The sequence below is a fragment of the Chiloscyllium plagiosum genome, unplaced genomic scaffold (genome assembly GCF_037043375.1).
Source record: "Chiloscyllium plagiosum isolate Xiang-an unplaced genomic scaffold, Cpla_swu_hap1 HiC_scaffold_45, whole genome shotgun sequence".
NCBI classification, from domain to species: Eukaryota; Metazoa; Chordata; class Chondrichthyes; order Orectolobiformes; family Hemiscylliidae; genus Chiloscyllium; species Chiloscyllium plagiosum.
The window spans coordinates 44,661,137-44,674,765 of record NW_028270183.1 but is presented as its reverse complement, the minus strand read 5'-3'; the positions used below and the strand labels follow the sequence as shown (position 1 = coordinate 44,674,765).

Genomic DNA, 13,629 nt, shown 5'->3' with positions numbered 1-13,629 from the left:
AATAAGAGTTACAGAACAATGAAAAAAACACAAATAAGAAAGATAAATAAAATAATTGAAATAAAATTACCTGAAGTTGTTTGAATTCAACAACTTGAGACAATTTTACTTCATTGATTTTATTTATCTTTTTTATCATTTCACCTGCACTATCATAGAGCTCATTAGATATGGACAGCACTGAAAACACAGTCTTCGGTCGAACTCGTCCATTCCGAACAGATATCTTCAATTGATCCAGCCGCGATTGCATGCATTTGACCCATGTCTCTCTAAACCCTGCCTATTCAAATACACGTCCAGATTCCTTAAAAGTATTGGAATTTTACCATCCATCACCAGCTCGTCTGGCAACTTGTTCCAGAAACGCACCACCCTCTGCGCACAGCCATTGCCCATCACTGCCTTTCCAATTCTCGTACTCCCACACCTGATTTATACCCTCTAGTTCTGCACTGCCACACCTGAGCGAAAGAAACTTGTCTATTTACCCGATTCATGCCCCTCATGATTGAAAAGCCTCCATAAGCTCCGCTCCCAGCCTCTGACACGCCAGGCAATATAGTGAGTGTGTGTTCAGCCTGCAACCGTTTGCACCTTTTCCATTTTCAAATGGAGGATGTAGCATGCTGTCTGAAGCAATCATCTCAGCATCTGATCTGTCACTGACGACCGCTGCAGGAAGGCGTGATAACTTTCTAAATATGCTGTCAAACGAAGATTGAATTAGCAACATGAGTGATTGAGCAAAACGTGCAATTGGCGTCTGAGCTGTTGCTGACACCAAAGCAACTGCGTCGTTCGGGAGCAGGAAAAATCCCACTGTTAGATTTCAATTCAAATGCATTTGGCATAAGGTTCGCAGCAGTTTATCAGCAGCACATCACGCTGACTCCAAAAGTCTGTGAGTATCCAGAAGAACAGTGAGCGATCGTTGAAGGGACGTTTCGACAGACGATATTTTTCAACATGACAAGCTGCAGCTGAGCTGGTGGCATTGCGATTGAAATTGCACGCGTCCGGACATTGTGCTTCATTTTGAATATCAGAGCAAATGGTTAAGTCGAGTATGCGCGTTCGGAAAAGTAAATGCTTTTTTTTCGTTGAAAAGCTTTGCAACGAAAGGAAATACTTCAGACTATCGTGCGATCGACATGAAGCAGAAAATGAACAGCCGCCGTGGTTGTGAGCACCGGCAATATAGGCATTTACTTTCGCTGCCTGTGCTGTGTTGGTCGGTTAGCTCAGCTGGTTAGAGCGTGGTGCTAATAACGCCAAGGTCGTGGGTTCAATCCCCGCACTGACCACGAGAGGCGCTTCCGTCGTTTGCAGGGCTGTGTCAGTGTTCGCCGTGGCTTTTACTTTCACCGTCTGCAAGAACTTGTCACATGGTCGGTTGAGATGTGTGCTCATTCGAAAGGCGACCATCGCTGTCATGGAACATCAACCCGCTGGTCCCATGCCGGATCTCAGCTGCGTTGCTATTTTTCCAAACAACGTGCTCCACCAAACCACGAAACAGGAAGCCTCACCTGCGCAATAAAACATTTGACAGGGCTAGACGCACGACTTGATCGCCGTACCCATGATGACTGCTGGATGTTGTCTGCAGAAAATCAATCAGTCTCAATTGTTTTCACAAACAAATGCAAATCATGAAATATATGCAGTATTAATCAGACCTGGCACAGTCTCGGAGCAGAACCAGAGTTCAGGCTTCAATTCAAATCAAAGATTCGTTCATGTTATTTTCCTTGATCTCTGTTAATACTTGTCACGCGACTTCCAAAAGGAATTCATTCGCTTGCTCACCTCTCATGCATAGAAGCTGGAGTTATCATGACACCAGCAATATCATAGAGCCATTAATAAAATAAAATTACTGCGGATGCTGGAATCTGAAACCAAAAGAGAAAATGCTGGAAAGTCTCAGCACGTCTGGCACCATCTGCAAGGAGAGAAAAGAGCTGACGTTTCGAGTCGAACTGATCCTTTGTTAAAGATAAAAAAGGGGGAGAATTAGGGAGCTGTTTACACCAGGCTGAGAGATGGTGAGTCAGTGCTCCAGATGCAAAGGTGATAATGAGAGTGCATGGAGAGATCTAAGGGAGATTAGGAGCCGTGAATGACGCAGGCTGTAGCCAGTGCTATGTGACAAAATATGTGGGGGATGGGTGAAGCAGAGACAAAATGGAAAACAGGGGAGAAGGGTAGCAAAGTGGGAAGAGGAAAGGAAAAAGATATTGAGAGAGTGGGGAGCGAGAGAAAGAGAGACAATCAAGAAATAAGAGTTACAGAACAATGAAAAAAACACAAATAAGAAAGATAAATAAAATAATTGAAATAAAATTACCTGAAGTTGTTTGAATTCAACAACTTGAGACAATTTTACTTCATTGATTTTATTTATCTTTTTTATCATTTCACCTGCACTATCATAGAGCTCATTAGATATGGACAGCACTGAAAACACAGTCTTCGGTCGAACTCGTCCATTCCGAACAGATATCTTCAATTGATCCAGCCGCGATTGCATGCATTTGACCCATGTCTCTCTAAACCCTGCCTATTCAAATACACGTCCAGATTCCTTAAAAGTATTGGAATTTTACCATCCATCACCAGCTCGTCTGGCAACTTGTTCCAGAAACGCACCACCCTCTGCGCACAGCCATTGCCCATCACTGCCTTTCCAATTCTCGTACTCCCACACCTGATTTATACCCTCTAGTTCTGCACTGCCACACCTGAGCGAAAGAAACTTGTCTATTTACCCGATTCATGCCCCTCATGATTGAAAAGCCTCCATAAGCTCCGCTCCCAGCCTCTGACACGCCAGGCAATATAGTGAGTGTGTGTTCAGCCTGCAACCGTTTGCACCTTTTCCATTTTCAAATGGAGGATGTAGCATGCTGTCTGAAGCAATCATCTCAGCATCTGGTCTGTCACTGACGACCGCTGCAGGAAGGCGTGATAACTTTCTAAATATGCTGTCAAACGAAGATTGAATTAGCAACATGAGTGATTGAGCAAAACGTGCAATTGGCGTCTGAGCTGTTGCTGACACCAAAGCAACTGCGTCGTTCGGGAGCAGAAAAAATCCCACTGTTAGATTTCAATTCAAATGCATTTGGCATAAGGTTCGCAGCAGTTTATCAGCAGCACATCACGCTGACTCCAAAAGTCTGTGAGTATCCAGAAGAACAGTGAGCGATCGTTGAAGGGACGTTTCGACAGACGATATTTTTCAACATGACAAGCTGCAGCTGAGCTGGTGGCATTGCGATTGAAATTGCACGCGTCCGGACATTGTGCTTCATTTTGAATATCAGAGCAAATGGTTAAGTCGAGTATGCGCGTTCGGAAAAGTAAATGCTTTTTTTTCGTTGAAAAGCTTTGCAACGAAAGGAAATACTTCAGACTATCGTGCGATCGACATGAAGCAGAAAATGAACAGCCGCCGTGGTTGTGAGCACCGGCAATATAGGCATTTACTTTCGCTGCCTGTGCTGTGTTGGTCGGTTAGCTCAGCTGGTTAGAGCGTGGTGCTAATAACGCCAAGGTCGTGGGTTCAATCCCCGCACTGACCACGAGAGGCGCTTCCGTCGTTTGCAGGGCTGTGTCAGTGTTCGCCGTGGCTTTTACTTTCACCGTCTGCAAGAACTTGTCACATGGTCGGTTGAGATGTGTGCTCATTCGAAAGGCGACCATCGCTGTCATGGAACATCAACCCGCTGGTCCCATGCCGGATCTCAGCTGCGTTGCTATTTTTCCAAACAACGTGCTCCACCAAACCACGAAACAGCAAGCCTCACCTGCGCAATAAAACATTTGACAGGGCTAGACGCACGACTTGATCGCCGTACCCATGATGACTGCTGGATGTTGTCTGCAGCAAATCAATCAGTCTCAATTGTTTTCACAAACAAATGCAAATCATGAAATATATGCAGTATTAATCAGACCTGGCACAGTCTCGGAGCAGAACCAGAGTTCAGGCTTCAATTCAAATCAAAGATTCGTTCATGTTATTTTCCTTGATCTCTGTTAATACTTGTCACGCGACTTCCAAAAGGAATTCATTCGCTTGCTCACCTCTCATGCATAGAAGCTGGAGTTATCATGACACCAGCAATATCATAGAGCCATTAATAAAATAAAATTACTGCGGATGCTGGAATCTGAAACCAAAAGAGAAAATGCTGGAAAGTCTCAGCACGTCTGGCACCATCTGCAAGGAGAGAAAAGAGCTGACGTTTCGAGTCGAACTGATCCTTTGTTAAAGATAAAAAAGGGGGAGAATTAGGGAGCTGTTTACACCAGGCTGAGAGATGGTGAGTCAGTGCTCCAGATGCAAAGGTGATAATGAGAGTGCATGGAGAGATCTAAGGGAGATTAGGAGCCGTGAATGACGCAGGCTGTAGCCAGTGCTATGTGACAAAATATGTGGGGGATGGGTGAAGCAGAGACAAAATGGAAAACAGGGGAGAAGGGTAGCAAAGTGGGAAGAGGAAAGGAAAAAGATATTGAGAGAGTGGGGAGCGAGAGAAAGAGAGACAATCAAGAAATAAGAGTTACAGAACAATGAAAAAAACACAAATAAGAAAGATAAATAAAATAATTGAAATAAAATTACCTGAAGTTGTTTGAATTCAACAACTTGAGACAATTTTACTTCATTGATTTTATTTATCTTTTTTATCATTTCACCTGCACTATCATAGAGCTCATTAGATATGGACAGCACTGAAAACACAGTCTTCGGTCGAACTCGTCCATTCCGAACAGATATCTTCAATTGATCCAGCCGCGATTGCATGCATTTGACCCATGTCTCTCTAAACCCTGCCTATTCAAATACACGTCCAGATTCCTTAAAAGTATTGGAATTTTACCATCCATCACCAGCTCGTCTGGCAACTTGTTCCAGAAACGCACCACCCTCTGCGCACAGCCATTGCCCATCACTGCCTTTCCAATTCTCGTACTCCCACACCTGATTTATACCCTCTAGTTCTGCACTGCCACACCTGAGCGAAAGAAACTTGTCTATTTACCCGATTCATGCCCCTCATGATTGAAAAGCCTCCATAAGCTCCGCTCCCAGCCTCTGACACGCCAGGCAATATAGTGAGTGTGTGTTCAGCCTGCAACCGTTTGCACCTTTTCCATTTTCAAATGGAGGATGTAGCATGCTGTCTGAAGCAATCATCTCAGCATCTGGTCTGTCACTGACGACCGCTGCAGGAAGGCGTGATAACTTTCTAAATATGCTGTCAAACGAAGATTGAATTAGCAACATGAGTGATTGAGCAAAACGTGCAATTGGCGTCTGAGCTGTTGCTGACACCAAAGCAACTGCGTCGTTCGGGAGCAGAAAAAATCCCACTGTTAGATTTCAATTCAAATGCATTTGGCATAAGGTTCGCAGCAGTTTATCAGCAGCACATCACGCTGACTCCAAAAGTCTGTGAGTATCCAGAAGAACAGTGAGCGATCGTTGAAGGGACGTTTCGACAGACGATATTTTTCAACATGACAAGCTGCAGCTGAGCTGGTGGCATTGCGATTGAAATTGCACGCGTCCGGACATTGTGCTTCATTTTGAATATCAGAGCAAATGGTTAAGTCGAGTATGCGCGTTCGGAAAAGTAAATGCTTTTTTTTCGTTGAAAAGCTTTGCAACGAAAGGAAATACTTCAGACTATCGTGCGATCGACATGAAGCAGAAAATGAACAGCCGCCGTGGTTGTGAGCACCGGCAATATAGGCATTTACTTTCGCTGCCTGTGCTGTGTTGGTCGGTTAGCTCAGCTGGTTAGAGCGTGGTGCTAATAACGCCAAGGTCGTGGGTTCAATCCCCGCACTGACCACGAGAGGCGCTTCCGTCGTTTGCAGGGCTGTGTCAGTGTTCGCCGTGGCTTTTACTTTCACCGTCTGCAAGAACTTGTCACATGGTCGGTTGAGATGTGTGCTCATTCGAAAGGCGACCATCGCTGTCATGGAACATCAACCCGCTGGTCCCATGCCGGATCTCAGCTGCGTTGCTATTTTTCCAAACAACGTGCTCCACCAAACCACGAAACAGCAAGCCTCACCTGCGCAATAAAACATTTGACAGGGCTAGACGCACGACTTGATCGCCGTACCCATGATGACTGCTGGATGTTGTCTGCAGCAAATCAATCAGTCTCAATTGTTTTCACAAACAAATGCAAATCATGAAATATATGCAGTATTAATCAGACCTGGCACAGTCTCGGAGCAGAACCAGAGTTCAGGCTTCAATTCAAATCAAAGATTCGTTCATGTTATTTTCCTTGATCTCTGTTAATACTTGTCACGCGACTTCCAAAAGGAATTCATTCGCTTGCTCACCTCTCATGCATAGAAGCTGGAGTTATCATGACACCAGCAATATCATAGAGCCATTAATAAAATAAAATTACTGCGGATGCTGGAATCTGAAACCAAAAGAGAAAATGCTGGAAAGTCTCAGCACGTCTGGCACCATCTGCAAGGAGAGAAAAGAGCTGACGTTTCGAGTCGAACTGATCCTTTGTTAAAGATAAAAAAGGGGGAGAATTAGGGAGCTGTTTACACCAGGCTGAGAGATGGTGAGTCAGGGCTCCAGATGCAAAGGTGATAATGAGAGTGCATGGAGAGATCTAAGGGAGATTAGGAGCCGTGAATGACGCAGGCTGTAGCCAGTGCTATGTGACAAAATATGTGGGGGATGGGTGAAGCAGAGACAAAATGGAAAACAGGGGAGAAGGGTAGCAAAGTGGGAAGAGGAAAGGAAAAAGATATTGAGAGAGTGGGGAGCGAGAGAAAGAGAGACAATCAAGAAATAAGAGTTACAGAACAATGAAAAAAACACAAATAAAAAAGATAAATAAAATAATTGAAATAAAATTACCTGAAGTTGTTTGAATTCAACAACTTGAGACAATTTTACTTCATTGATTTTATTTTTCCCTTTTTTCATTTCACCTGCACTATCATAGAGCTCATTAGATATGGACAGCACTGAAAACACAGTCTTCGGTCGAACTCGTCCATTCCGAACAGATATCTTCAATTGATCCAGCCGCGATTGCATGCATTTGACCCATGTCTCTCTAAACCCTGCCTATTCAAATACACGTCCAGATTCCTTAAAAGTATTGGAATTTTACCATCCATCACCAGCTCGTCTGGCAACTTGTTCCAGAAACGCACCACCCTCTGCGCACAGCCATTGCCCATCACTGCCTTTCCAATTCTCGTACTCCCACACCTGATTTATACCCTCTAGTTCTGCACTGCCACACCTGAGCGAAAGAAACTTGTCTATTTACCCGATTCATGCCCCTCATGATTGAAAAGCCTCCATAAGCTCCGCTCCCAGCCTCTGACACGCCAGGCAATATAGTGAGTGTGTGTTCAGCCTGCAACCGTTTGCACCTTTTCCATTTTCAAATGGAGGATGTAGCATGCTGTCTGAAGCAATCATCTCAGCATCTGATCTGTCACTGACGACCGCTGTAGGAAGGCGTGATAACTTTCTAAATATGCTGTCAAACGAAGATTGAATTAGCAACATGAGTGATTGAGCAAAACGTGCAATTGGCGTCTGAGCTGTTGCTGACACCAAAGCAACTGCGTCGTTCGGGAGCAGAAAAAATCCCACTGTTAGATTTCAATTCAAATGCATTTGGCATAAGGTTCGCAGCAGTTTATCAGCAGCACATCACGCTGACTCCAAAAGTCTGTGAGTATCCAGAAGAACAGTGAGCGATCGTTGAAGGGACGTTTCGACAGACGATATTTTTCAACATGACAAGCTGCAGCTGAGCTGGTGGCATTGCGATTGAAATTGCACGCGTCCGGACATTGTGCTTCATTTTGAATATCAGAGCAAATGGTTAAGTCGAGTATGCGCGTTCGGAAAAGTAAATGCTTTTTTTTCGTTGAAAAGCTTTGCAACGAAAGGAAATACTTCAGACTATCGTGCGATCGACATGAAGCAGAAAATGAACAGCCGCCGTGGTTGTGAGCACCGGCAATATAGGCATTTACTTTCGCTGCCTGTGCTGTGTTGGTCGGTTAGCTCAGCTGGTTAGAGCGTGGTGCTAATAACGCCAAGGTCGTGGGTTCAATCCCCGCACAGACCACGAGAGGCGCTTCCGTCGTTTGCAGGGCTGTGTCAGTGTTCGCCGTGGCTTTTACTTTCACCGTCTGCAAGAACTTGTCACATGGTCGGTTGAGATGTGTGCTCATTCGAAAGGCGACCATCGCTGTCATGGAACATCAACCCGCTGGTCCCATGCCGGATCTCAGCTGCGTTGCTATTTTTCCAAACAACGTGCTCCACCAAACCACGAAACAGGAAGCCTCACCTGCGCAATAAAACATTTGACAGGGCTAGACGCACGACTTGATCGCCGTACCCATGATGACTGCTGGATGTTGTCTGCAGCAAATCAATCAGTCTCAATTGTTTTCACAAACAAATGCAAATCATGAAATATATGCAGTATTAATCAGACCTGGCACAGTCTCGGAGCAGAACCAGAGTTCAGGCTTCAATTCAAATCAAAGATTCGTTCATGTTATTTTCCTTGATCTCTGTTAATACTTGTCACGCGACTTCCAAAAGGAATTCATTCGCTTGCTCACCTCTCATGCATAGAAGCTGGAGTTATCATGACACCAGCAATATCATAGAGCCATTAATAAAATAAAATTACTGCGGATGCTGGAATCTGAAACCAAAAGAGAAAATGCTGGAAAGTCTCAGCACGTCTGGCACCATCTGCAAGGAGAGAAAAGAGCTGACGTTTCGAGTCGAACTGATCCTTTGTTAAAGATAAAAAAGGGGTAGAATTAGGGAGCTGTTTACACCAGGCTGAGAGATGGTGAGTCAGGGCTCCAGATGCAAAGGTGATAATGAGAGTGCATGGAGAGATCTAAGGGAGATTAGGAGCCGTGAATGACGCAGGCTGTAGCCAGTGCTATGTGACAAAATATGTGGGGGATGGGTGAAGCAGAGACAAAATGGAAAACAGGGGAGAAGGGTAGCAAAGTGGGAAGAGGAAAGGAAAAAGATATTGAGAGAGTGGGGAGCGAGAGAAAGAGAGACAATCAAGAAATAAGAGTTACAGAACAATGAAAAAAACACAAATAAAAAAGATAAATAAAATAATTGAAATAAAATTACCTGAAGTTGTTTGAATTCAACAACTTGAGACAATTTTACTTCATTGATTTTATTTATCTTTTTTATCATTTCACCTGCACTATCATAGAGCTCATTAGATATGGACAGCACTGAAAACACAGTCTTCGGTCGAACTCGTCCATTCCGAACAGATATCTTCAATTGATCCAGCCGCGATTGCATGCATTTGACCCATGTCTCTCTAAACCCTGCCTATTCAAATACACGTCCAGATTCCTTAAAAGTATTGGAATTTTACCATCCATCACCAGCTCGTCTGGCAACTTGTTCCAGAAACGCACCACCCTCTGCGCACAGCCATTGCCCATCACTGCCTTTCCAATTCTCGTACTCCCACACCTGATTTATACCCTCTAGTTCTGCACTGCCACACCTGAGCGAAAGAAACTTGTCTATTTACCCGATTCATGCCCCTCATGATTGAAAAGCCTCCATAAGCTCCGCTCCCAGCCTCTGACACGCCAGGCAATATAGTGAGTGTGTGTTCAGCCTGCAACCGTTTGCACCTTTTCCAATTTCAAATGGAGGATGTAGCATGCTGTCTGAAGCAATCATCTTAGCATCTGATCTGTCACTGACGACCGCTGCAGGAAGGCGTGATAACTTTCTAAATATGCTGTCAAACGAAGATTGAATTAGCAACATGAGTGATTGAGCAAAACGTGCAATTGGCGTCTGAGCTGTTGCTGACACCAAAGCAACTGCGTCGTTCGGGAGCAGAAAAAATCCCACTGTTAGATTTCAATTCAAATGCATTTGGCATAAGGTTCGCAGCAGTTTATCAGCAGCACATAACGCTGACTCCAAAAGTCTGTGAGTATCCAGAAGAACAGTGAGCGATCGTTGAAGGGACGTTTCGACAGACGATATTTTTCAACATGACAAGCTGCAGCTGAGCTGGTGGCATTGCGATTGAAATTGCACGCGTCCGGACATTGTGCTTCATTTTGAATATCAGAGCAAATGGTTAAGTCGAGTATGCGCGTTCGGAAAAGTAAATGCTTTTTTTTCGTTGAAAAGCTTTGCAACGAAAGGAAATACTTCAGACTATCGTGCGATCGACATGAAGCAGAAAATGAACAGCCGCCGTGGTTGTGAGCACCGGCAATATAGGCATTTAGTTTCGCTGCCTGTGCTGTGTTGGTCGGTTAGCTCAGCTGGTTAGAGCGTGGTGCTAATAACGCCAAGGTCGTGGGTTCAATCCCCGCACTGACCACGAAAGGCGCTTCCGTCGTTAGCAGGGCTGTGTCAGTGTTCGCCGTGGCTTTTACTTTCACCGTCTGCAAGAACTTGTCACATGGTCGGTTGAGATGTGTGCTCATTCGAAAGGCGACCATCGCTGTCATGGAACATCAACCCGCTGGTCCCATGCCGGATCTCAGCTGCGTTGCTAATTTTCCAAACAACGTGCTCCACCAAACCACGAAACAGGAAGCCTCACCTGCGCAATAAAACATTTGACAGGGCTAGACGCACGACTTGATCGCCGTACCCATGATGACTGCTGGATGTTGTCTGCAGCAAATCAATCAGTCTCAATTGTTTTCACAAACAAATGCAAATCATGAAATATATGCAGTATTAATCAGACCTGGCACAGTCTCGGAGCAGAACCAGAGTTCAGGCTTCAATTCAAATCAAAGATTCGTTCATGTTATTTTCCTTGATCTCTGTTAATACTTGTCACGCGACTTCCAAAAGGAATTCATTCGCTTGCTCACCTCTCATGCATAGAAGCTGGAGTTATCATGACACCAGCGATATCATAGAGCCATTAATAAAATAAAATTACTGCGGATGCTGGAATCTGAAACCAAAAGAGAAAATGCTGGAAAGTCTCAGCACGTCTGGCACCATCTGCAAGGAGAGAAAAGAGCTGACGTTTCGAGTCGAACTGATCCTTTGTTAAAGATAAAAAAGGGGTAGAATTAGGGAGCTGTTTACACCAGGCTGAGAGATGGTGAGTCAGGGCTCCAGATGCAAAGGTGATAATGAGAGTGCATGGAGAGATCTAAGGGAGATTAGGAGCCGTGAATGACGCAGGCTGTAGCCAGTGCTATGTGACAAAATATGTGGGGGATGGGTGAAGCAGAGACAAAATGGAAAACAGGGGAGAAGGGTAGCAAAGTGGGAAGAGGAAAGGAAAAAGATATTGAGAGAGTGGGGAGCGAGAGAAAGAGAGACAATCAAGAAATAAGAGTTACAGAACAATGAAAAAAACACAAATAAAAAAGATAAATAAAATAATTGAAATAAAATTACCTGAAGTTGTTTGAATTCAACAACTTGAGACAATTTTACTTCATTGATTTTATTTATCTTTTTTATCATTTCACCTGCACTATCATAGAGCTCATTAGATATGGACAGCACTGAAAACACAGTCTTCGGTCGAACTCGTCCATTCCGAACAGATATCTTCAATTGATCCAGCCGCGATTGCATGCATTTGACCCATGTCTCTCTAAACCCTGCCTATTCAAATACACGTCCAGATTCCTTAAAAGTATTGTAATTTTACCATCCATCACCAGCTCGTCTGGCAACTTGTTCCAGAAACGCACCACCCTCTGCGCACAGCCATTGCCCATCACTGCCTTTCCAATTCTCGTACTCCCACACCTGATTTATACCCTCTAGTTCTGCACTGCCACACCTGAGCGAAAGAAACTTGTCTATTTACCCGATTCATGCCCCTCATGATTGAAAAGCCTCCATAAGCTCCGCTCCCAGCCTCTGACACGCCAGGCAATATAGTGAGTGTGTGTTCAGCCTGCAACCGTTTGCACCTTTTCCATTTTCAAATGGAGGATGTAGCATGCTGTCTGAAGCAATCATCTTAGCATCTGATCTGTCACTGACGACCGCTGCAGGAAGGCGTGATAACTTTCTAAATATGCTGTCAAACGAAGATTGAATTAGCAACATGAGTGATTGAGCAAAACGTGCAATTGGCGTCTGAGCTGTTGCTGACACCAAAGCAACTGCGTCGTTCGGGAGCAGAAAAAATCCCACTGTTAGATTTCAATTCAAATGCATTTGGCATAAGGTTCGCAGCAGTTTATCAGCAGCACAGAACGCTGACTCCAAAAGTCTGTGAGTATCCAGAAGAACAGTGAGCGATCGTTGAAGGGACGTTTCGACAGACGATATTTTTCAACATGACAAGCTGCAGCTGAGCTGGTGGCATTGCGATTGAAATTGCACGCGTCCGGACATTGTGCTTCATTTTGAATATCAGAGCAAATGGTTAAGTCGAGTATGCGCGTTCGGAAAAGTAAATGCTTTTTTTTCGTTGAAAAGCTTTGCAACGAAAGGAAATACTTCAGACTATCGTGCGATCGACATGAAGCAGAAAATGAACAGCCGCCGTGGTTGTGAGCACCGGCAATATAGGCATTTAGTTTCGCAGTCTGTGCTGTGTTGGTCGGTTAGCTCAGCTGGTTAGAGCGTGGTGCTAATAACGCCAAGGTCGTGGGTTCAATCCCCGCAATGACCACGAGAGGTGCTTCCGTCGTTTGCAGGGCTGTGTCAGTGTTCGCCGTGGCTTTTACTTTAACCGTCTGCAAGAACTTGTCACATGGTCGGTTGAGATGTGTGCTCATTCGAAAGGCGACCATCGCTGTCATGGAACATCAACCCGCTGGTCCCATGCCGGATCTCAGCTGCGTTGCTATTTTTCCAAACAACGTGCTCCACCAAACCACGAAACAGGAAGCCTCACCTGCGCAATAAAACATTTGACAGGGCTAGACGCACGACTTGATCGCCGTACCCATGATGACTGCTGGATGTTGTCTGCAGCAAATCAATCAGTCTCAATTGTTTTCACAAACAAATGCAAATCATGAAATATATGCAGTATTAATCAGACCTGGCACAGTCTCGGAGCAGAACCAGAGTTCAGGTTTCAATTCAAATCAAAGATTCGTTCATGTTATTTTCCTTGATCTCTGTTAATACTTGTCACGCGACTTCCAAAAGGAATTCATTCGCTTGCTCACCTCTCATGCATAGAAGCTGGAGTTATCATGACACCAGCAATATCATAGAGCCATTAATAAAATAAAATTACTGCGGATGCTGGAATCTGAAACCAAAAGAGAAAATGCTGGAAAGTCTCAGCACGTCTGGCACCATCTGCAAGGAGAGAAAAGAGCTGACGTTTCGAGTCGAACTGATCCTTTGTTAAAGATAAAAAAGGGGTAGAATTAGGGAGCTGTTTACACCAGGCTGAGAGATGGTGAGTCAGGGCTTCAGATGCAAAGGTGATAATGAGAGTGCATGGAGAGATCTAAGGGAGATTAGGAGCCGTGAATGACGCAGGCTGTAGCCAGTGCTATGTGACAAAATATGTGGGGGATGGGTGAAGCAGAGACAAAATGGAAAACAGGGGAGAAGGGTAG

The 13,629-nt window shown here is 44.6% G+C and overlaps 5 non-coding genes across 5 annotated transcripts; all 5 read left to right on the top strand.

Annotated features, from left to right (window-relative positions):
• Positions 1-1,233: 1,233 nt before the first annotated feature.
• Positions 1,234-1,307, top strand: trnai-aau (transfer RNA isoleucine (anticodon AAU)). Its single transcript has one exon. It is a non-coding gene; the product is annotated as a tRNA-Ile (tRNA).
• Positions 1,308-3,516: 2,209 nt separating this feature from the next.
• trnai-aau (transfer RNA isoleucine (anticodon AAU)) lies at positions 3,517-3,590 on the top strand. The gene has a single exon. It is a non-coding gene; the product is annotated as a tRNA-Ile (tRNA).
• A 2,209-nt stretch (positions 3,591-5,799) lies between these two features.
• Positions 5,800-5,873, top strand: trnai-aau (transfer RNA isoleucine (anticodon AAU)). The gene has a single exon. It is a non-coding gene; the product is annotated as a tRNA-Ile (tRNA).
• A 2,209-nt stretch (positions 5,874-8,082) lies between these two features.
• trnai-aau (transfer RNA isoleucine (anticodon AAU)) lies at positions 8,083-8,156 on the top strand. Its single transcript has one exon. It is a non-coding gene; the product is annotated as a tRNA-Ile (tRNA).
• Positions 8,157-10,365: 2,209 nt separating this feature from the next.
• trnai-aau (transfer RNA isoleucine (anticodon AAU)) lies at positions 10,366-10,439 on the top strand. Its single transcript has one exon. It is a non-coding gene; the product is annotated as a tRNA-Ile (tRNA).
• The last annotated feature ends 3,190 nt before the right edge of the window (positions 10,440-13,629 follow it).